This window comes from Narcine bancroftii, chromosome 7 (assembly GCF_036971445.1).
Source record: "Narcine bancroftii isolate sNarBan1 chromosome 7, sNarBan1.hap1, whole genome shotgun sequence".
In the NCBI taxonomy this organism is placed as follows: domain Eukaryota; kingdom Metazoa; phylum Chordata; class Chondrichthyes; order Torpediniformes; family Narcinidae; genus Narcine; species Narcine bancroftii.
In genome coordinates, this window is record NC_091475.1 from 168,339,680 (window position 1) to 168,364,473 (window position 24,794).

At 44.4% G+C, this 24,794-nt stretch overlaps 1 protein-coding gene and 1 long non-coding RNA gene across 5 annotated transcripts in view; one reads left to right on the forward strand and one right to left on the reverse strand.

The window, feature by feature from the left end:
- pdgfd (platelet derived growth factor d) overlaps positions 1-24,794 on the reverse strand; it is a 365,062-nt gene that overhangs the window by 242,643 nt on the left and 97,625 nt on the right. The gene's annotated exons all lie outside the window — the stretch shown is intronic.
- Positions 1-24,794, forward strand: part of LOC138739352 (uncharacterized) — a 188,564-nt gene that overhangs the window by 154,621 nt on the left and 9,149 nt on the right. For all 4 annotated transcript variants that reach the window (XR_011342194.1, XR_011342197.1, XR_011342196.1 and 1 more), the window contains one exon: positions 22,807-22,950. This is a non-coding gene — a long non-coding RNA (uncharacterized lncRNA). The remainder of the gene's footprint in view (positions 1-22,806; positions 22,951-24,794) is intronic.

Here is a 24,794-nt window from a genome sequence, read left to right on the forward strand (position 1 = left end):
TATGCATTACATTCATATTTAATTGCAAGGTCAATCATGTGTGTGCCATTATGTGAAGCAAAGTGTAATGTTTGAAAAATAACTCCAAAATTCACATTTAGGAATAATACTGCAGAAAATCCAACTCATTCATGCAAGCCTCTATGATTTTAGCTATTTTCTACATGGTGTTACACCATTGAAATTATTAGTAATTACTGATTAATTTAAACATGCGTACATCCAGCACAGTAACAGGCCCTTTCAGCCCACAAGCCCGTGCCACCCAATTACACCCAATTGTCTAACAACCCTGGAAATGTTTTTTTTTGAATGGTGGGAGGAAACTGGAGCACCTGGAGAAAACTCACACACACACACACACACACACACACACACACACACACACACACACACACACACACACACACACACACACACACACACACACACGGTGTTACAGTAGGATTAGTGCCATCTCTATATTGGGTTGAAGCTAATTCATTGGTATTTTTTAAAAAATAGATAATGTCCTAATCAATGAGTTTTAGGGACAAAAACAGGCTCTTCAGTCCAAAGTTTCATGCTGACTAATTTATTTGCCCATTTGCTTGCATTCAGCCAAAACCTTTCTAAACCTCTCCTATCCATGTATTTATCTAAATGCCATTTAAGCTTTAGAATTGTACTTACCTTTACCATTTATTCTGGCAGATCATTTCATACCCACCATTCTCTGTGTGAAGAAGATGCCCCTCAAGTTCCTTTTAACTATTTTCCTCTCCCCTTCAATCTATGCCTTTTATGTTTAGATTCCCCTATCCTGGCAAAAAGACAATGACCATCTTACGTATACTCCCCATTATATAAACATCTAAAAGATCCACCCAGCCTCTTACACTCTAGGAAGAAAAGGCACAGCCTATTAAATATCTCCTTATATTTTAAACCCACCAGCACTAGTAACGTTCTTGTGAATTTTTTCTGTACCTTTTTCAGCTCAGTGAAATATTTCCTATAGCTGGGTGGCCAGAACTGTGTCTCACTAACACGTTGTACAATAGTAACATGATATCCCTGCTCCTGTACTCAATGCCCTGACTAATGAAGGCAAGTGTGCCAATTGCCTTCTTCAGCACCGTCTACCTGTGACACCACTTTCATGGAACAATGTAACGTGTACTCCATTTCTCCATTCCATGACATTCTCCAGGGCTCTACTATTCACCATGTGAACCCTGCCCTGGTTTAACCTACTGAAGAAAATAAAAAATAGGAATAGCTATATCCCATATTTTTAGTCTCCCCCACCAATGGAAACATCTTGCCTAGCTCTATCTTATCTATGCCTTTCATAATTTTATATGTTTCCTTAAGATTCCCTCTCATTCTTGTAAATTCAAGTGAGTACAGCCCCAGACAACTCAATCTCTCCTCATAGGCTACCCCTTTCATCTCTGGAATCATCCTCCAAAGACAGTACATCCTTCCTCAAGTAAGGAGACCAGATCTGTACACAGTACTCCAGATGCATCCTCACAAGTACCTCATACAATTGTAGCGTAACCTCCCTGCTGCTAAAGTCAATCCTGCTAGCAATGAAGGCCAAACAAGTCTTTTGCGATTCAAAGGAAAAGTTGACCATCCTGTGAGATCAGATTGGGACGTTCTATTTCCTCATTCAGGGAAGATATGTCTGGTGATGCAATCACGTAGTAGGTGGCGGAAATGGCAGAGGCTGATATAATGGACGCAGAGGCTGGTGCTCCCATTGTGGTTTCCTCAACATTGGGGAGACTGGATGCAGACTGGGAGTTCGCTTCATTGAATACCTTGACTCTGTCCACTGCAATAGTGGGAATTTTCCAGTGGCCACTCATTTCAGTTCCCCACCCCATTCCCTTGCCGACATGTCTGCCCATGGTCTCATGCACTGCCTGTCTGAGACCACCTGCAAATTGGAGGAATAGCACCTCATATTCTGACTGGGAACCCTCCAACCCAATGGCATTAACATTGACTCTTTGATTTCCATTTGGCCTCATCACCCATTTCTCGTTTCCTGTTACCCTGTCTCTCTCTCTTCCCTTTTCCCTCTGTCCCCTTTACCTCAGATCTGCATTCACAGAGCCAACCCCACCCTCTCCCTATCAATTCTCACCTTTACCCTGGCTTCTGTTCCATATCCAAGTAGCACCTTTTGTCTGTTGCTCTGTACTTCTCATTCTGCCATTTCTTTTATTCAGCCACTGTCTGTTTTTTTCTCATACCTTAAGGAAGGGCTCAGGCCCGAAACATCAGTAATATAACTTTACCTCCAATGGACACTGCAAAACTATCTGAGTTCCTCCAGCATTTCAGTGTTTGTACTTATGTCAAACCAAGGAATACTCTGAAAACATTGTTAGTTTTCTGCATTTATCCAGGTCATTCAAAGCCGTCTCCAAATGCCTCCATCCTTGAAAAAAATCTCATGTTGCTTGGCATCTATGTAGCAAAGCCTTGCAGCAAAGTCCTATCCTTCTCCAAAAAATGTTTAATCTGTTCAGTTTCCATGCCCTCCTATACAATTTTGGCCCATCTTATTGAGGATTTCAGACTGCGCCCCCCCCCCCCCCCGCCTTAAATGTGCTGTGGCTTCAGGGGAGCCAATATGGCCCTCATTGGGAATGGCTGCTCTAAAGGGACCAATATCCTTGGGTGGCAGGTTTGTTGGAGCTGTTGAGGATGGTTTAAATTAATTTGGCAGGGGATGGGAACCAGAGTGTTGGGTCATAAGATGGAGCAGTTGGTGCAAAGATGGATGAAATGTGCAGTGAGACTGTGAAGAAGGACAAGCAGTGGATTAGGCATATATGCAATCATACAGATGGATTTAAACATGTTTATTTTAATGTGAGAAATATTAAGAATAAGGGGAACAAAATTAAGGCATGGATTATAGTGTTGTGGCCATTATGGAGACATGTCTTTTGCAAGGGAAGAATTGGCTGTTTGATGACCTGGGCTTTAGATGTTTCAAAAGGGAATAAGGAGGGAGGTAAAAGGGAGGTGAGGAGTGGCATTACTAATTGAGCTGTAGAAAGGAAGGATGTTGTGGAGAGATTGTCTACTGAACCAGTGAAGATGGAAATCAGAAACAGGAAAGGAGATGAGGAACAGCAGCAGTTAGAATTTAAAAAGGGGCAAGGCAGCAGCTAGATGCTTATTGGAGGAAGAAGCTGAGTATCACTATAAAGTGAAGGACTGTGTAGTGGAACGGTCATGGTCAGAGTGGTAAGGCTTTGGCTTAACAGGCTTCAGTGAGAACAGATAAGAGGTGAGGGATAGTAGGAATTGAAGAAAGAAAGGGCCACCCTTTTCAAGGAACAAAAAAGGATTCATCAGGTAGCACATGGTAAGGGCAGGTTTTATACGTCATTCATTTTGTTCCTTTTGTCTTAAACAGTGGGAATGGAAGCCAAAGCAAGGGAATGCTCTCTATTGCAGAATGTGGGTTGTCAGGGAAGACAGCAGTATCGCTGATGACTTCATCTGCCAAAAGCGCATCCAGCTGCAGATCCTGACAAGCTGAGTTACAGAATTGGAGCTGGAGTGTAGGAACTCCAGATCTTTAGGGAGGTAGAGGGAGTAATAGATAGGAGTTACAGGAACACTATCACACCTAGGAGGGAGGATAGATGGGTGATATTCAGGAGGGAACAGGCAGTGCAGGGCAGCCCTGTGGCCTTTCCCCTCAATAACAAATATACCATGTTGGATACTGATTGGGGGGGAGGGGGGAATGACCTACCAGGGACAAGCCACAGCAATCAGAACTCTGGCATGGAGTCTGGACCCATGGCTAAGAAGGGAAGAGAGGTGAAGAGTCAAGCTGTAGTGATAGGGGATTCCATAGTTGGGGAACAGATAAGAGGTTCTGTGGAAGAGATTGAGTATCCCAGATGGTATGTTTCCTCCCTGGTGCTAGCGTCCGAGATATCTCAGATTGAGTTCACAGCATTCTCAGGGGGGAGGGTGAGCAGCCAAATGTTGTGGTCTGTATAGAAACCAATAAGATGGGTAAAAAGGTGAGGAGGTCCTGCAAGGAGAGTTTAGGGAGTTAGGCACTAGGTTGAAGAACAGCAGCTCAAGGGTAGTGATCTCAGGATTGCTACATGTGCCACATGCCAGTGAGGTTAGAAATAGGAGGATAATGCAGCTTAACATATGGCTAAAGACATGGTGCAGGAGGGACGGCTTCAGGTTTCTGGATCATTGGGCTCCCTTCCAGCGAAGTTGGGGCCTGTTCCGACAGGACAAATTCCATTTTAACTGGAGGGGGCTAATATCCTTGCAGGAAGATTCACTAGAACTGCTACAATTGGTTTAAACTAGATTTGCAGGGCGATGAGAACTAGAGCCGATAGAGGAGTGGAGGAGGGAAAAAAAACTTGAACATTGCATGCACCGTTAGAAGTCAATGGGTTGTACGAGGTAGTAATTTTCTAAAGTACATCTATTTCAATGCAAGGAGTATTGTAGGAAAGGCAGACGATTGGCACATGGAATTATGACATTGTGATCATTAGTAAAACTTGGTTGCAGGAAGTTCTGGGCTTCTATTGCTTTAGATGTGATAGAATGGGGGGAGGGGGACTGAAAGGGGGAGGAGTGGCATTGCTTGTCAGGGAAAATATCACAGCTATGCTCAGGCATGACACATTAAAGGGCTTGAATTCTGAGGCTATATAGGTAGAGCTGAGGAACGGGAAAGGTATTTTATAGACCGCCCAATAAGCAACAAGAATTGGAGGAACAAATCTGTAGAGAGATAGCAGACAGTTGCAGGAAACAAAGTTGTGATAGTAGATTTTACTTTCCACATATTGATAGGTACTTCCATACTGTAAATGAGCTGGATGGCTTGGAGTTTGTCAAATGTGCTCAGGAAAGTTTTCTAAATCAATATATAGAGGTACCAACTAGAGAGAGTTCAACTCCTTTTTGGGAATGAGACGGGACAGGTGACAGAGGTATGTATAGGGGAACATTTTGGATCTAGTGATCATAAAGGTATTTCAAATTGATTATGGAGAAAGATAGGTTGGACCTTGGATTGAGATTTTAAATTGGAGAAAGGCCAATTTTGAGGAAATGAGAAAGGATCTAGAATGCATGGATTAGGATGTTGTTTTCGGGCAAGGACGTGTGAGGTAAGTGGAGGACCTTCAAAGGTGACATTTTGAGAGCACAGAGTTTGTATGTTCCTGTCAGGATTTAAGGTAAGTTTAGCAGGCATAGGAAACCTTAGTGTTTGAGAGAAATTGGGGATCTGGTTCAGAAGGGAGAGTGTATAGTGGGTATAGGCAACATGTAGCAAATGAGGTATTTGTGGCATATAAAAAATGCAAGAAAAACCTCAGGAAAGTAATCAGAAGGCTAAAAAAAAAAGTTGATTTGGCAGTCAATGTGAAGAAAAATCCTAAGGGTTTCAACAGGTATATTAAAAGCAAAAGCATAGTAAGGGACAAAATTGGTCCCCTTGAACATCAGGGTGGTTGTCTTTGTATGGAGCCAAAAGAAATGGAAGAGATCTTAAATGTTTTTTTCCCCATAAGTATTTACTCAGGAAGCAGACACAGAGTCGTGGGAAGTGAGGAAAACAAGCAGTGAGGTCATTGAACCTACTCTATACAGGTTAAAGAGGAGGAAGTGCTTGCTGTCTTAAAGCAAATAAAGGTGGATAAATCCCCATGGCCTGACAAGATATTTCCCTCAGACTTTGAGGGAGGCTAGTGTAGAAATTGCAGGGGTTCTTGCAGAAATATTTAAAATGACCTTGCCATGGGTGTGGTGCCAGAGGATTGGAGGATAGTTCAGGTTGTTCTGTTGTTTAAAAATGCTCCAAAAGTTACCCTGGAAATTATAGGCCAGTGATCTTTTGGATCATTAGTAGTGGGTAAATTATTGGAAGGTGTTCTAAGAGATCGAATAATCAATTATTTGAGTAACCAGAAAATGATTAGGAATCGTAAACATGGCTTTGTGCATGGTTGGTTGTGTTTAACCAATTTTGTAGAGTTTTTTGATGAGGTTAATGATGAATGAAAGCCTGTGGATGTTGCCTACATGGAGTTTAGTAAGGAAGGTTAGTCAGGAAGATTCAGATGCTAGGTATTCACGGTGAAGTAATGAATTGGATTCGACAATGTCAAGATGGCAGAAGCCAGAGAGTAGTGGTGAATAATTGCTTCTCAGACTGGAGATTTATAACTGGTGGTGTACCTCAGGGATTGGTACTGGGACCATTGTTGTTTGTCTTCTATATCAATGATTGGGATGATAATGTGGTAAATTGTATCAGCAAGTTTGCAGATGACACTAAGATTGGAGGTATGGGGAGAGCAAAGAAGGTTTTTAAAGCTTGGAAAGGGAGCTGGACCAACTGGAAACTGGACTGGAGAATGTCAGATGGAATTTAATGCAGACAAGTGTGAGGTGTTGCAGCTTGGAACGACAAACCAAGACATACATGGTAAATGGTAGAACAGAAGGACCTGGGAATATAGAGACATAATTCCCTGAAAGTGGCGTCACAGGTGGATAGGGCTGTAAAGAGAGCTTTTGGCACATTTCCCTTCATAAATCAAAATACAGAGTGTAGGAGATGGGATGTTATGGTAAAGCTGTATAAGATATTGGTGAGGCAAAATTTGGAGTATTTTGTGCAGTTTTGGTTACCTAACTGCAGGAAAGATATCAATAAGATAGAAAGAGTGCAGAGAATATTTATTAAGATGTTGCCCAGACTTCAGGAACTGACTTACAGGTAAAGGTTAAAGAGGTTAGGGCATTATTCTCTGGAGCGTTCAAGAATGAGGGGAGATTTGAGAGAGGTATTTAAAATTATGAGGGGGATAGATAGAGGAAATGTAAATAGGCTTTTTCCATTGAGGTTATATGAGATACAAATCAGAGGACATGGGTTAAGAGTGAAAGTGGGAACATAGGGGGAATTTATTCACGCAGAGTTGTAGAGTGTGGACAAGAACATGGATGGGATAGGATTGGAGGGCTATGGACGGTGCAGGTCTGAATCAGAATTGAAATTTATTGTCACGAACAAGTCATGAAATTCTGTATTTGGTCAGTGGGATCAGGGAAAAAAAAGGTTTGGCACAGACTACAAGGGCTGAAGTGGCTGTTTCTGTGCTGTCGTGTTCTATGGAGCAATCACTCTATTGGAAGTATTTTATAGACCCCTAATAACCATCGGGCCATGTAGCAGATAGGTTGTGAAATTTTGGAATGGTGCAAAAATAAGGTTGTTGTCATGGGAGACCAACTACCCCCTTATTGACTGGCACTTCCTTAGTGCAATAGGGCTATACGGGGCAGGATTTGTCAGCTGTGTCCAAAAAGTATTCCTGACAAAGTATGAGGCCAGGTTAACTGGAGGAGACGCTGTAATGGATCTAATACTGAGCAATGAACCTGGTCAGGTGGTAGACATCTTGGCGGGTGAGCATTTTGGAGAGATTGACCACAACTCCCTAAGCCTTCACGTCGTTATAGAGAAGAATAGGAGCGGATGAAATGGGTAAGTATTTAATTGAGGGAGGGTTAATTATGATGGTATGAAATAGGAACTTGGGACCATTAATTAGAAACAGGGAAATGCACAGCAGAAATGTGGAGGTTGTTTCAGAACCACTTGTGTAGGGTTCTGGCAGAGACAAAGATGGTGGGGTAAAGGAACCATAGGTGACAGTAGAAGTGTTTTCGTTCACAAACAGGAAGAAAGAAACATGCTTAAGATTAAGGAAGTGAAATTCAGACAGGGATCAAGAAAATTATAAGGTAGCTGGGAATGATTTTAAGAAAGGTCTTGAGAGATCTAAAAGGGGACATGAGAAGACCTTGGCAATTTTTTTAAAATTTTTCTTTGGCTTGGCTTCGCGGACGAAGATTTATGGAGGGGTATGTCCACTTCTGCAGCAAGCTCGTTTGTGACTGACAAGTTCGATGCGGGACAGGCAGGCACGGTTGCAGTGGTTGCAAGGGAAAATTGGTTGGTTGAGGTGGGCTCTGTGGTCTTCTTCAAAGGAGGTTGCTGCCCACCAAACTGTGAGGCACCAAGATGCACGTTTGCAGGCGATATCAACCCACTGGCAGTGATCAATGGGGCAGGCACCAAGAGATTTCTTTAAGCAGTCCTTGTACCACTTCTTTGGTGCACCATTGTCTCGGTGGCCAGTGGAGAGCTCGCCATAGAACACGATCTTGGGAAGGCGATGGTCCTCCATTCTGGAGACGTAACTCACCCAGCGCAGTTGGGTCTTCAGCAGCATGGATTCGATGCTTGCGGACTCTGCCAGCTCGAGTACTTCGATGTTGGTGATGAAGTCACTCCAATGAATGTTGAGGATGGAGCAGAGACAACGCTGGTGGAAGCGTTCTAGGAGCTGTCGGTGATGCCGGTAGAGGACCCATGATTCGGAGCCGAACAGGAGCATGGGTATGACAACGGCTCTGTACATGCTGTTCTTTGTGTGTTTCTTCAGGTGGTTGTTTTTCCAGACTTTTTGTGTAGTCTTCCAAGGCGCTATTTGCCTTGCCGAGTCTGTTGTCTATCTCTTTGTCGATCCTTGCATCAGATGAAATGGTGCAGCTGAGGTAGGTAAACTGGTTGACCGTTTTGAGTTCTGTGTGCCCGATGGAGATGTGGGGGGGCTGGTGGTCATGGTGGGGAGCTGGCTGATGGAGGACCTCAGTTTTCTTCAGGCTGATTTCCAGGCCAAACATTTTGGCAGTTTCCGCAAAACAGGACATCAGGTGCTGGAGAGCTGGCTCTGAATGGGCAACTAAAGCGGCATTGTCTGCAAAGAGTAGTTCATGTCTTGGTGTGAGCTTGCAGGCGCCTCAGATTGAAGAGACTGCCATCCGTGCGGTACCGGATGTAAACACTGTCTTCATTGTTGAGATAATTCATGGCTTGTTTCAGCATCATGCTGAAGAAGATAGTAAAGAAGGTTGGTGCGAGGACACAGCCTTGCTTAACGCCGTTGTCAATGGAGAAGGGTTCGGAGAGCTCATTGCTGTATCTGACCCGACCTTGTTGGTTTTCGTGCAGTTGGATAACCATGTTGAGGAACTTGGGGGGGCATCCGAGGCGCTCTAGTATTTGCCAAAACCCTTTCCTGCTCAAGGTGTCAAAGGCTTTGGTGAGGTCAACAAAGGTGATGTTGAGTCCTTTGTTTTGTTCTCTGCACTTTTCTTGGAGCTGTCTGAGGGCAAAGACCATGTCAGTAGTTCCTCTGTTTGCGCAAAAGCCACACTGTGATTCTGGGAGGACATATTCGGCGACACTAGGTATTAGTCTGTTAAGGAGAATCCTAGCGAAGATTGGCAAATAGGATTAAGGATAACCCTAAGGTGTTCTACATGTACATGAAGGATAGGAGGATGACTGAAATTAAGGAAAGTAGGACCACTCAGAGATAAAGGGCGAAAATGTGTCTGGATACAGAGGAGCAAGGGGAGTCAGATAAATCCTTGGGACCAGGTGGGAGATGCTCTAGTTTACTATGGAAAGTGAGTGTACACTTTGCTTCATATTTTCTTAGGTTGATAAATATCAACCTACAGAGTCCAGAGGACCCAAAAACCCAGCAGCAATAGATATGCACCACAACACAGGGTTACTTAAACAAAAGTAATTTTTAATTATAATTGAACAAGAAAACTGAATAAAACTTTAAATTATTACTTAATCTACTTAATCCCCCCTCTAATACTAAGCGCAGGTGAGTGTAATGTACATTTAAGATTAGAAAAGTTATTTGGATCACAGTCCAATCTCAATGGTTGCAGGCAATTCTTGTACTGTGCACAGAAGTTAGCATTAACGAAGTTCACCGGGCTTTGGTGTTTAATATACAAATGGTTACCACTCAGGAGGGTTCTTGCTGGTTTTCAGAGAGAGATTCCTTTTCCAGGACATCCGCAACTGATTCCTTCTCAATCAGTCTTGCAGATGAAACTTTCCCCCTTCAGGGTTCTCCAGATGATCCTCTTTCTTTCAGGTCATCTTTCAGACCGCCAGTCTACACTTTTGACCAGACAGCCTTCCAAAATTTGCCAGCTTGTCCTTCTGTGACTCCTCTCTCTCTTTTACACCCTCTCTCTCTCTCTCTCTCTCTGAGAGCAAAACTGTTCTGGCCTGCCTGCAAAGATCACATTGCTGTCCCAGGCAAGCTGCTGAACGTTGCTACTTTGTTGCTCTTCTGCAAACCACCTCTAGATACTCTGTGGCTAATGCTCTGAGAAGTTGTTTAGATTGTTTTCTTGCATTAAAATACAGCAATTGTTTTTGTGCTTCAGATTTCAGTCTGCTATTGGCTTGCAGTAGCAAGAGAATGTTTCTTGACTTTGTTATTATTATTTTGGAATGTGTAAATTCCTACATTCATATCTCAGATCTAAAATGTAGTTCACTTTTGACTAATCTTGCTGAATGTTTTTTGAGGTGACCAAAGTAATGGTTGATAGGGAACAACAGAGCACAGTGTACTTTAGTGCCACTTAAAATACAAAACACTATCCCATGTTAAACCTGGAGATTGAGAAATAGCTTTCTATTATTAATTTTAGAGTAAAATCAAAACCACACATTATGGATAAGAGGCTGAATGAAAAATAGCATAATGAGCTTTGTGACAACTGGAATTTATGCAAGATCATGACCCCTGAATATCCAAATAATAAACTGAGGAAAAACTGGCATTCATTTGAGAATTTTTCAACAATCTGCTTCCAAAACAAGTTTTATCGATATAGAATTGATGATCATTACCAAACTCACTTCTCCTGAATTGCGTAGTGTTGATGTGGATAAATTTTCCATAATTTATTCTGTTTCTAGATCGTGTGATTTAGCGAATATAGGACAAATAAACAGATCAAATTACATTTAGGGGGAAAAAAGCTCCCAAATAGTGATGAATTTGACTGGGAATTGTTATAAATGTTATGGAGAAACTCAGCATGTCAAACAGTGTCCTTATATAGCAAAAGATGATGTTTTGGGCTCAAGAATTTGTGTTTTTACATCAACCACTGTCCTCAGAATTTTGTGTTTTACTTTCAAAATGGTATGACCATCACTGCGTACATCATTCATACTGTATTTTGCACTCTGAAAGACAAACTAATGCTGAATTTGATGAAGGGCTCAAGCCCATAATGTCGGTTCTGTGTCTCTGCCTTTGCTCCATAAAGGACATTGTTTGACCTGCTGAGTTTCTCCAGCTTTTTGTGTTTTCACTACCACACCCCCCCCCCCCCCCACCCCACCGTGTCCACAGAATTTGGTGTTTTACCTCAGATGAATGTAGATGTATGAAATTTAATATGAAGGCATAAAGTGAAGAAGGCAGAGGGTAGGCGGCGGCGGCCCTGATCCGGGCAAGAGTGAAGGGGATGCGGTGGCCCTGGCCTCGGTTGAGTGAGGCAGACGGCGGCACCAATCCGGGCAAGAGCGAAGGGGAGGCGGCGGCCCCGGCCTCGGTTGAGTGAGGTAGGCGGAGGCCCCGGTCCGGGCACAGGGAAAGCAGCGGGGGCTCCGGCCCCGGTCCGGGCAGAGGGTAGGCGGCGGCGCCCCCGATCCGGGCAAGAGCGAAGGGGAGGCGGCGGCCCCGGCCTCGGATGAGTGAGGCAGGCGGAGGCCCCGGTCCGGGCAGAAAGAAGGAGGCGGCGGCCCCGGTCCGGGCACAAAGAAAGCAGCGGCGGCCCCGGCCCCGGTCCAGGCAGAGGGTAGGCGGCGGCGGCCCCGATCCGTGCAAGAGCGAAGGGGAGGTGGTGGCCCCGGCCTCGGTTGAGTGAGGCAGGCGGAGGCCCCAGTCCGGGCAGAAAGTAGGAGGTGGCGGCCCCAGTCCGGGCACAGGGAAAGCAGCGGCGGCTTTGGCCCCGGTACGGGCAGTATGGTCCGACCTAGGAGGGGGGGCAGGCCCCTCCAGCCCAGGTAAGAAACCGGCATAGGAGAAGGCCACTCCGATATAAAACCTATGACCCAAGGACTTCGCTGCCACGACCCAGCTTGCTTAGCCATGGCACACGAACCATAGGTGTAAAGGGTGGGGCCAGTACTGCGCGCACTGCACTCCACCTAAAAGCTCCTTTGGGCAGGCCCGAGGACAGGTCCACGTCCTCCCCCTCCACGTCCTCCCCCTCCACGTCCTCCCCCTCCACGTCCTCCCCCTCCACGTCTTCCCCCTCCACGTCCTCCCCCTCCACGTCCTCCCCCTCAAAAGATGCTCACAAACTCAAGCTAGCATGGTGGAACATCAGAACCATGCTAGACAAGGCTGACAGACCTGAACGTCGGTCTGCCCTCATTGCACATGAACTCCTCAGACTTGACATCGACATAGCCGCTCTCAGTGAAGTCCGCCTTGCAGACGTAGGCAGCCTCCAAGAACGCGGCGCGGGCTACACAGTCTACTGGTCTGACAAGCCTATGGATGAATGACGCCTATCTGGTGTAGGCTTCATGGTCAAGAACTCCATTGCCTCCAAATTCGAAAGCCTCCCGACAGGCCACTCGGACCGGATCATGTCCATGCGACTCCCCCTTCAAAACAAGCGTTGCATCACCCTCATCAGTGTCTATGCTCCAACCCTCCAGGCGGAACCAGCAGAAAAGGACAAGTTCTACACTGACCTGCGCAACCTCATTCAACACACCCCTACAGCCGACAAGGTTGTCATCCTTGGCGACTTCAACGCTCGCGTCGGTAAAGACTCAGAAACCTGGCCAGGAATCCTGGGCAAGCATGGTGTCGGCAAGTGCAACGACAATGGGCGCCTCCTGTTGGAGCTCTGCGCAGAACAGCGGCTTGTCATTACAAACACCCTTTCTCAGCAGAGGGACAGCCTTAAGACCACCCGGATGCATCCCCGATCCAAGCACTGGCACCTCCTGGACTACATCCTGGTGCGAGAAAGTGACAAACGAGATGTGCTCCACACCAGGGTCATGCCCAGCGCGGATTGCCACACTGACCACTGGCTGGTTCGCTGCAAGCTCAACCTTCACTTCAAGCCAAAGCCCAGGAACAGTAAAGCCCCCAGAAAGAGGTTCAATGTTGGAAACCTGCAGTCAGACGAAGTGAGAGGAAACTTCCAAGCAAACCTCAAAGCAAAGCTCGAGGATGCAATCCGCCTCACGGACTCGTCCCCTGAAACCCTCTGGGATCAGCTGAAGACTACCATACTGCAATCCACTGAAGAGGTACTGGGCTTCTCCTCCAGGAAAAACAAGGACTGGTTCGACGAAAACAGCCAGGAAATCCAGGAGCTGCTGGCAAAGAAGCGAGCTGCCCATCAGGCTCACCTTACAAAGCCGTCCTGGCCAGAGAAGAAACAAGCCTTCTGTCGCGCATGCAGCCATCTTCAGTGCAAACTCCGGGAGATCCAAAATGAGTGGTGGACTAGCCTCGCCAAACGAACCCAGCTCAGCGCGGACACTGGCGACTTCAGGGGTTTTTACGAGGCTCTAAAGGCTGTGTACGGCCCCTCACCCCAAGTCCAAAGCCCGCTGCACAGCTCAGACGGCAAAGTCCTCCTCAGCGACAAGATCTCCATCCTCAACCAATGGTCAGAACATTTCCAATCTCTTTTCAGTGCCACCCACTCAGTCCAAGATTCTGCTCTGCTCCAGCTCCCTCAACAGCCCCTAAGGGGCTCACCTGGGAAGAGACATATAAGGCAATTGAACAACTGAAAAGTGGCAAAGCAGCAGGTATGGATGGAATCCCCCCAGAGGTCTGGAAGGCTGGCGGCAAAACTCTGCATGTCAAACTGAATGAGTTTATCAAGCTTTGTTGGGACCAAGGAAAACTGCCTCAGGACCTTCGTGATGCCATCATCATCACCCTGTACAAAAACAAAGGCGAGAAATCAGACTGCTCAAACTACAGGGGAATAACGCTGCTCTCCATTGCAGGCAAAATCTTCGCTAGAATTCTCCTAAATAGAATAATACCTAGTGTCGCCGAGAATATTCTCCCAGAATCACAGTGCGGCTTTCGCGCAAACAGAGGAACTACTGACATGGTCTTTGCCCTCAGACAGCTCCAAGAAAAGTGCAGAGAACAAAACAAAGGACTCTACATCACCTTTGTTGACCTCACCAAAGCCTTCGACACCGTGAGCAGGAATGGGCTTTGGCAAATACTAGAGCGCATCGGATGCCCCCCAAAGTTCCTCAACATGGTTATTCAACTGCACGAAAACCAACAAGGTCGGGTCAGATACAGCAATGAGCTCTCTGAACCCTTCTCCATTAACAATGGCGTGAAGCAAGGCTGCGTTCTCGCACCAACCCTCTTTTCAATCTTCTTCAGCATGATGCTGAACCAAGCCATGAAAGACCTCAACAATGAAGATGCTGTTTATATCCGGTACCGCACGGATGGCAGTCTCTTCAATCTGAGGCGCCTGCAAGCTCACACCAAGACACAAAAGCAACTTGTCCGTGAACTACTCTTTGCAGACGATGCCGCTTTAGTTGCCCATCCAGAGCCAGCTCTTCAGCGCTTGATGTCCTGTTTTGCGGAAACTGCCAAAATTTTTGGCCTGGAAGTCAGCCTGAAGAAAACTGAGGTCCTCCATCAGCCAGCTCCCCACCATGACTACCAGCACCCCCCACATCTCCATCGGGTACACAAAACTCAAAGCGGTCAACCAGTTTACCTATCTCATCAGATGCAAGGATCGACAACGAGATAGACAACAGACTCGGCAAGGCAAATTGCGCCTTTGGAAGACTACACAAAAGAGGCTGGAAAAATAACCAACTGAGAAACCTCACAAAGATAAGCGTATACAGAGCTGTTGTCATACCCACACTCCTGTTCGGATCCGAATCATGGGTCCTCTACCGGCATCACCTACGGCTCCTAGAACGCTTCCACCAGCGTTGTCTCCACTCCATCCTCAACATTCATTGGAGCGACTTCATCCCTAACATCGAAGTACTCGAGATGGCAGAGGCCAACAGCATCGAATCCACGCTGTTGAAGATCCAACTGCGCTGGGTGGGTCAAATCTCCAGAATGGAGGACCATCGCCTTTCCAAGATTGTGTTATATGGCGAGCTCTCCACTGGCCATCGTGTCAGAGGTGCACCAAAGAAGAGGTACAAGGACTGCCTAAAGAAATCTCTTGGTGCCTGCCACATTGACCACCGCCAGTGGGCTGATATCGCCTCAAACCGTGCATCTTGGCGCCTCACAGTTCGGCGGGCAGCAACCTCCTTTGAAGAAGACCGCAGAGCCCACCTCACTGACAAAAGACAAAGGAGGAAAAACCCAATACCCAACCCCAACCAACAAATTTTCCCCTGCAACCGCTGCAACTGTGTCTGCCTGTCCCGCATCGGACTTGTCAGCCACAAACGAGCCTGCAGCTGATGTGGACATTTACCCCCTCCATAAATCTTCGTCTGCGAAGCCAAGCCAAAGATATTGTTTGCATTGCAGTGATCTGTGAGTCCATGAAGTAATCCCATGATGTGGAGAGTAATTTTTACTGACAAGACATTATGCAACATCTGCAGGACGAACACTTGATCTAAGCTGTGACACTGTGGGAATAATATGTCACCAAAAGGGTGAACCTGTTGCAATGTAAACATTTGACAATGTTGCCCAGTGACCTCTTTTCCACAGGGTCTAGCATCTGAATTTGTTCATAACTCAGCCTATAACCATAAAATATTTGCCTGAAGATCTTATGTTACTTGGGAAATAATTCACTTTAGTGAATAAATAAGGCATATTTTTTATTCATTTCAGATAAAGAGAACAATTACTTTTCCAAAATTTGGCAACCATCTTCCATCTGACTTCACAATTCAAATAATTTAACACAGTCATTAATAGACAACACATCTACCTTACAGCTATCTTGTATTTGCTATGATTCTTTATATGAATAATATCCTCAATTCTGCAAGGATATCATTTAATCCTGACTAGAATGAAGATGCATTCTAGTTTTGCTGTTAGACTAGTAATCCACAAATCTGAATTAATAATCTAGAAGCAGATTTGTATTCCTTCATAACCTATCGATCAGGCAATCCTGCCAATTGTGTTTTGAAAAGTGCTGGAAAATTATGGGAAATGATCGAAGAAAAAGAAAATCAAAATGTTTGCAGACACATTCAGCAAAAAGTTTACTCACCAATGGTTCATTTTTCAGGATCCCACAGTTCCAAATGGTATTTATTCAATCATGTACAATAGAGCCCCAATCCAAAGGTAAAGTTAAAGTGACTGCCCTGGCAGCCTTTCACTGAGAGACCATCAAAAGGCCAAAACAAAACTGAAGCCCTTGGAAATGATTGGGAAAGACTCCTCTGGGTGGACTCAGAGCCAACACAAAGCAAAAATATGTTGGTTGGGGTTGTTCAGTTCCAGCCATCTCTGCTCAAGGCAATGACCTGGATGCAGACATGTTCAGATGCTTATCAATGATTGTTCCTCCATCATGAGGTCAAAAGTGGTCAGTTCCATTCATAACTCCTCAGATAATGAAATAGTAAATGTACATCTGCAACAATGAGCTGAACAATATTTATATTTGGGTTGGGAACAATTACACTGCATGAAGTCTAGGAAATAGCTGTGAGTAATCAAAAGGCAGTTTGCCTGCCCTTTAATGGCATTCCCTTCCTAACATTACTGTGAGAGCACCTTTTTAGCATATGAACTGCTGGGTTCAAGAAGCAACTCTTCAGCATCTTTTCAAGAGCTGTATAAAATGACCAATAAATGGTAGCCTTGCAGACAGTACTCATATCCCTAGTAAAAACACACATAAATGCTAGGGGAACTAAGCCAGTCTCATGGCATCCATAGGAGGTAAAATATATTACTGATGTTTTGAGCCTAAGTCTTTCTTCAAGGACTAAGCAAATACCAGGAAGATGTCAGAATAAAGACTGAAGACTGGCAAGGGGAGGAGTGCAGGCCAACAAAATGTGTTAACTGGATATGATAAGAGGAGAGGTGAGAACCCTCTGCTAGGGTTCATTCTCTATTCTGACACTTTTCTGTACTTTGCTTATTTCTTGAAGGACTTTGGCCTGAAAACCTCTTATAGACTCTGTGTGACCAACTGAGTTCCTCCAGCTTTTCTGTGCGTCTTTGCTACAATCACAGCATCTGCGGACATTTGTGCTTCTCTTCCATATATCTCGTGTTTAACTTGATGAGGGGCAAGATGGTGGATAGGAGGGTGTGTTTACCTTAGCGGAGTGGTCACAAACCAAGGTCACAAAATATTAAAATAATTGATAGAAGCGGCATTGGTGGGGAGTTAATAAGAAGCAATATTTTCACCAAAATCTGCTAAAAAAAAAACAGTAATACATTTTAAAAAGTATTTGGACAAACACTTAAAATCCTTTTCCTGAAAACTGATGAATCAAAAGATGGAAAGCAAGATGCATGTCGTTTTCTCTCATGTGGATTTGATGGGCCTACCTTTGCAACCTAACTTTCCATGATTCACATTCAATGACGTTACTATTTATGAACTTCTACCACTAACAGGAGTCACCCATGTCCAAACTTTCTCAAGACAACCATATTATTCTGCAGATATAAGTGCTCATCAGAGACTTGGCACTCTGTAGTATGTGAGTCACCTCCTGACCCCAAAGCTTTTCCACCAGCAGCAAGATGCTTTCCATTTGTTTGGATGACTGCAGCTGTAATAACACCCAAGTCAGAACCATTCAAGATCAACAGCCTCCTCTATTGACGTCACTTTAAATGTTCAATCTCTCCAAATGCGTTGTTCTTTAAACTTCCATGGCTTGAAAGACAAGGATAGCAGGAACACAGAAATATAATTCCATGCAACTCCCTCCATTTCACTTCACCCTCACCTGGAAATGCACTGGTATTTTGTCCCAGAGTTTTGGGTCAGTTGCCTGGAACATTCAACACACTGAGATAACTTCAGTAGATGCACTGCAGTAGTTCAAACAGCACCACTGCATCACCCAAGTTACCTTTATTGCTTATTGCTTATTCCTAATTCCAAAAGCAATTAGGAATGAGCAATAAATAGCCCAAGAGTCCCAATCCTGCCTTCCCTGTAGCACACATCCTGTGAGATAATAGAAACAAAGAAAGCAGTTCCTTACGTTAAATGATTTGAAGGATTTTGATACAGGGAAAACCAAATTTTCACCACAAACAATTTCCCCTTGTTCCCTTTTGGCTGCATCTGTGGGCATCTGCATATATGCATCTGTATATTCTGTTTCTTCCAATGTGGCCCAATGCATTCTGTCTGCCATCTGAGGGTAGCATGGGGTTTGTCTCACTACAGACAAACTGCTGCACTCAGAGAATGGCATACATACCAGAAAGGCTGTTAAAAGCATGTAGACACTCATGATTGTATGGTCAAACACTACTCTAATTCCATCTAGGCCTTCGACAAGGTGGCACACATGAGGCTGTTAAACAAAAATGAGAGACCATGAAATTACAGAAAGGATACTAGCATGGGTAGAGGATGGCTGATTGGCATCAAACAGAGTGGTAATAAAGGGATCCTATTCTGTTTGGCTACTGGTTACCAGTAGTGCTCCCCAGGGGTTGGTATTGGGACCGTTTCTTTTTATGTTGATTTGGATAATGGGGCTAAATTTGCAGATGACACCAAAATGGTTGGTAGGGTGGGGTGGCGCACAGGATACTGAAATGCTGGAGAGAGACTTAGATTGGGAGAATGGGCGAAGCGGTGGCAAATAAAATACAGTACAACTCTGATTATCCAAAATGGTCAGGACTGGGCCCATTTCAGATAAATGTTTGTTTTTACGGAGGATGTCATTTTTTAAAAACAGTGTTTAATACACAACAAACAACAAGGGAAGGCTTTTTAAGCATTAAAGTTTAATTTTCATCAAAAAAATCCTGGCCACCGCTGATCACCAATACTTCCCTACTGAGGCCCCACTCGTGCCAGAAGCCCAAGAGTCCCAATCCTGCCCAGGAGCTTGAGATCCACTGCAGCCAGTGCCAGGGGCCCAGGGTCTGTTGCCAGCACCAGGGCCCCAAGGTCTGCTGGAGCAAAAAAAACCCTCTGTACAAAAGTTTGGTGGCCAAGAATGGAAAAAGATGTGGAAAAATATGTGAGATCATGTCATGGGTTTGAGATGACAAGCAGACTTAACCCACTTGAACCAATACGAAGCACACTGCTACCTGCAGGTCCATTTTCAACTGGAGAGTCGATTATGGTGGTTTTCAATTATTACAGCAGATATTATGAGAATGTCATAATGAAGTCAACAACAGCAGAAAAGACGATCACAGCACTGAGGGAGATCTTCACCAGACATGGCTTACCAGTGACTTTGCATTCAGACAATGGACCCCAATTCACATCAGAGATATTCTGAGAATTCATGAGAACCACTGGTGAACACCACTACAAGGTTACACCAAAATGGCCACAGGCCAATGGAGAAGTTGAATGTCAGAATCAGTCACTGGAGAAAAGAATGAGAATTGCTCAAGCAGAAGGCAAGGACTGGAAAGAAGCTCTTTTGACCTACGTAACAGGATACAGAGCGATACCACATAGTACCACAGGAAAATGTCCAGCAGAACTCTTGTTCGAAAGAAAGATCAGAGCCAAAATACCACTGGTTGATGACATAGTGAATGACCAGGAAGTGGAAGAGCATGATGCTGAAAGAAAAGGGGCAGCACAACTGTACGTGGACATGAAAAGGAAGGCCAGGCCTTCAGATGTAATACCAGGGGATGAGGTGCTGGTGAGGAAAGAAAGTCAGAATAAAATGGACGCACTGTTTATTCCCCAAACATATATTCTGGTGTCCAGAGAAGGAAATCAGATGACGGTCCAGTCACCAGAAGGTGCTTCTTATGACCGTAGCGCATCACATGTGAAAAAGTATTACCATCGCAATGCTCCAGTGATGTCGGCGCCAGACAAAACAGCAAAAGAGCAGAGCCAAAATGACCAGCTTGATGGACCTGGAATGCTCCAGCTGGAAGGAGGAACTAATGAAACCAGCATCAAGGTGGGAGACAAACTGAGCAGGACTTCGCGGTCAGCAGACCAGAAGCGGGCCAGACAATACCAGGAGAGAGACCACAATGTCAGCAACAACCACCTAGGACAGGGGTGTCAAACTCAAATTCACGGAGGGCCAAAATTAAAAACTTGGACTAAGTCGAGGGCCGAACTAAATATTTATTGAAAATTTTCAACAACGTCTGCATGTTTTCTCTTCTTTCAACATATGTAATGTTAAACTTTTTCTTATTAAAATAAATGTTTAATAATAGTTTTGGATAAACTCTTTCCAGAAGCATTAACAAATGAGAAATAAAATATTCAATAAATAATATTTCTTTATAGAGGATTTGTCAAATGTTGCTAGTGTGCTGTCGAATAGTAAAATCTGAGGGCTATTGAGAATGTGGGAGAATAACATGATTCCTGAAACAATCAAATGGGTGACTGATTGTGGGCATGAACTCTAGCAGGGTCATTTGCCATGCCCTTTTTCCATTGGTACAGATATCCTTTGATTTACACACTTTTCAAGTTTTATGCCTAATGAGCTTGTATCCAGGTGCAGGACCATTTTTTAACCAGGAATATATTTATCACTGTGACATGAAACTATTGGAAGATCGTTTTATCCTGAGATTAAAGTTCATAATACTTACTCAGGTCTGTGTGCGGGAGGGTGGGGTTTGCGGGTGATCGGGTTGGACAATGACAGTGCGAGGGTATCGGCTCTCGCTGCAGGGCGGCATCTCGGCGGATTAGCGGCCCCGTCACCGTGAGTCGCGGGTCGGCCTGCGGCAGGGAGGGGGAGTGGGCAACGGTCCTGGCGAGGTCAGGCCCCCCCTGAGTTTCTGCCGGACCCCCCTTGACCTGCTGAGTTTCTCCCGGACCCCCCTTGACCTGCTGAGTTTCTGCCAGACCCCTCTTGACCTGCTGAGTTTCTCCCGGACCCCTCTTGACCTGCTGAGTTTCTCCCGGATCCCCCTTTGAACTGCTGAGTTTCTCCTGGACCCCCCTTGACTTGCTGAGTTTCTCCCGGACCTCCCTTGACTTGCTGAGTTTCTCCTGGACCCCTCTTGACCTGCTGAGTTTCTCCCGGACCCCCCCCCCCTTGACCTTCTGAGTTTCTCCCGGACCCCTCCCCCTTGACCTGCTGAGTTTCTCTCGGACCCCCCTTTGACCTGCTGAGTTTCTCCCGGATCCCCCTTTGACCTGCTGAGTTTCTCTCGGATCCCCCTTGACCTGCTGAGTTTCTCCCGGACCTCCCTTGACTTGCTGAGTTTCTCCTGGACCCCTCTTGACCTGCTGAGTTTCTCCCGGACCCCCTCCCCTTGACCTTCTGAGTTTCTCCCAGACCCCTCCCCCTTGACCTGCTGAGTTTCTCTCGGACCCCCCTTTGACCTGCTGAGTTTCTCCCGGATCCCCCTTTGACCTGCTGAGTTTCTCTCGGATCCCCCTTTCAACTGCTGAGTTTCTCCCGGACCCCCCTTGACCTGCTGAGTTTCTCCCGGACCTCCCTTGACCTGCTGAGTTTCTCCCAGAGCCCCTTTTCTTTCCGTGCCGGTGTCCCAGGACCTTTCCAGGGCAGTCTCCGCGCTCAGGACCGCGCTGGGATCCTGGTCAGCGGTGGAGGAGCAGGTGAGCGCGGCTAATCCCGATCAAGCCCATGCCACTCCCAAGATTGGCAGGGGGTTCCACCCTACCTGCCCGACCAGCCTCGCTCTCCATGTGTACTCCGGGCACCCGCCGCTGGTCCGGTGGGAAGGCGCAGGGCAGCCGGCGGCCGGCACCCCCATCGCCCGGCGGGGAGCCCCAATCTTCCTTCCGGCGTCCCGACTCCATCTGCAGCTCCAAGAAACGCTGTGCCACTGGGGTTCCGGGCCCTGGGAAGCGGCCTTGGCTTCCCCTGACACCGGGGTGGAGGGACACGACAGCGTGTTTATAAAACCACCCACCACTACTTTTCAAGGACCAGGATTTTTTTTCTCTCTCTCTCACCCTGGGACACAGCGGTTACTGTGCATGTGCTATACTGGCGGGACGGCCAGCGGGCCACCTCTAATACATTTTTGATATGATCTTGCGGGCCAAATATAATTATATCGCCGGCCAAATTTGGCCCGCGGGACAGAGTTTGACATGTGTGACCTAGGAGATTTCAAGACTTCGTGATGTAATAGTGTGGAGAACTTTGTATTTTATGGTTTTGGAAATTTGTGTTTTGCATATCATCCAGGAAAATGTGTGATTTGGAAATTGAAGTTGATATTGGTATTGAAAATAATCAGTTTTGAAAGTTGACTGTTTAAAAAGTTTAAGCAATTATTCATTTATTTGATGATCCTTTTATTTGATAAGGGAGGGATGTCTTAGAGATAAATAATAGTTTGGTTATCGACTGAGATGGCTGGCATGTTGCACAGGACCACAAGGGAGTAAAAATAACAGTAATGGTGGAATAAAACTGAGTATATTTGAACTTAACCTAAGAGCGTTGACTTTATTTGACCTCAGGATTCAACAGTTGCCACAGGCGGCTATAGAAGTGAGATAGTTGGGTGTATTTAAAGCTGAGATTGACTGGTATTTGATTGATCAAGGCATCAAGGATTATGGGGAAAAAGCCAGGGAATGGGTCTGAGTGGCATGATGAGAATGGTAGACTCAATGGGCCTACTTCTGCTCCTCTATCATGTGATCTACCTTTTGCAGATGATACCACTGTCGTAAGCACCATTGGGATCATACAACAAGATGACGACGTATAGAAAGGAGATAGTTTTGAGGGACATAATGTCAAGGTAACAACCTCTCACTCAATGCCTGCAAAATGAAGAAATCATTGAGAATGGAGAGGTGAGTACAGTCCTATATATTAATAACAGGGCTGAGGTACAGATGGTGGAGAGCTTCAAGTTCTGAGAAGTATAAATCACAACCAATCTGTCCCAGACCAAACACATTGATGTTAAACCAAAACAGTACCCCAATACTCTACTTTCACAAAAGCCTGAGGAAATTCAGTACGTCTCCAAAATCTCTTGCTAATTTTTATAGATGTACCACTAAAAGCATCCTATCCAGATGCACCACCACTTGGTACGGGAATTGCTTTGCCAAAGATGGCAAGAAACTGCAGACACCCATCACGCAGACCGACATCTCCACCATCTCTGGAAAGCTCCTAACAAATTGAAGGAGCCATCACCCCCTATTGTCATCAAAGTTACACAAGCTTGAAAATACAAATCTTTAGATTCAAGAATAGCTTCTGGCCTGCTGTTATCAGACACTAAAATAGATCTCTCAAGGGAAAAGATGACAAACTTGCCCGTTTTCAACTCTTTTCCTCAATACCCTGCACAATGTTTTTGAAGCTTTCTCTATACCCCATACAGTTTGACTTATTGTAACACTACTCCTACATTACATTGTGACTTGTTCTTATTGTAACACTACTCCTACATTACATTATTACTTATTCTTATTGTAACACTACTGCTACATTACATTATGACTTGTTCTTATTGTAACACTACTCCTACATTACATTATTACCTGTTCTTATTGTAACATTACTCCGACATAACATTATTACTTGTTCTTATTGTAACACTACTCCTATATTACATTATTACTTGTTCTTATTGTAAGACCACTCTTACATTACATTATTACTTGTTCTTATTGTAACACTACTCCTACATTACATTATTACTTGTTCTTATTGTAACACTACTGCTACATTACATTATTACTTGTTCTTATTGTAACACTACTCCTACATTACATTGTTACTTGTTCTTATTGTAACACTACTTCTATATTACATTATTACTTGTTCTTATTGTAAGACCACTCTTACATTACATTATTACTTGTTCTTATTGTAACACTACTCCTACATTACATTGTTACTTGTTCTTATTGTAACACTACTTCTATATTACATTATTACTTGTTCTTATTGTAAGACCACTCTTACATTACATTATTACTTGTTCTTATTGTAACACTACTCCTACATTACATTATTACCTGTTCTTATTGTAACATTACTCCTACATAACATTATTACTTGTTCTTATTGTAACACTACTCCTATATTACATTATTACTTGTTCTTATTGTAAGACCACTCTTACATTACATTATTACTTGTTCTTATTGTAACACTACTCCTATATTACATTATTACTTGTTCTTATTGTAAGACCACTCCTACATTACATTATTACTTGTTCTTATTGTAACATTACTCCTATATTACATTATTACTTGTTCTTATTGTAACACTACTCCTACATTACATTGTTACTTGTTCTTATTGTAACACTACTGCTACATTACATTATTACTTGTTCTTATTGTAACATTACTCCTATATTACATTATTACTTGTTCTTATTGTAACATTACTCCGACATAACATTATTACTTGTTCTTATTGTAACACTACTGCTACATTACATTATTACTTGTTCTTATTGTAACATTACTCCTATATTACATTATTACTTGTTCTTATTGTAACATTACTCCGACATAACATTATTACTTGTTCTTATTGTAACACTACTGCTACATTACATTATTACTTGTTCTTATTGTAACACTACTCCTACATTACATTGTTACTTGTTCTTATTGTAACACTACTTCTATATTACATTATTACTTGTTCTTATTGTAAGACCACT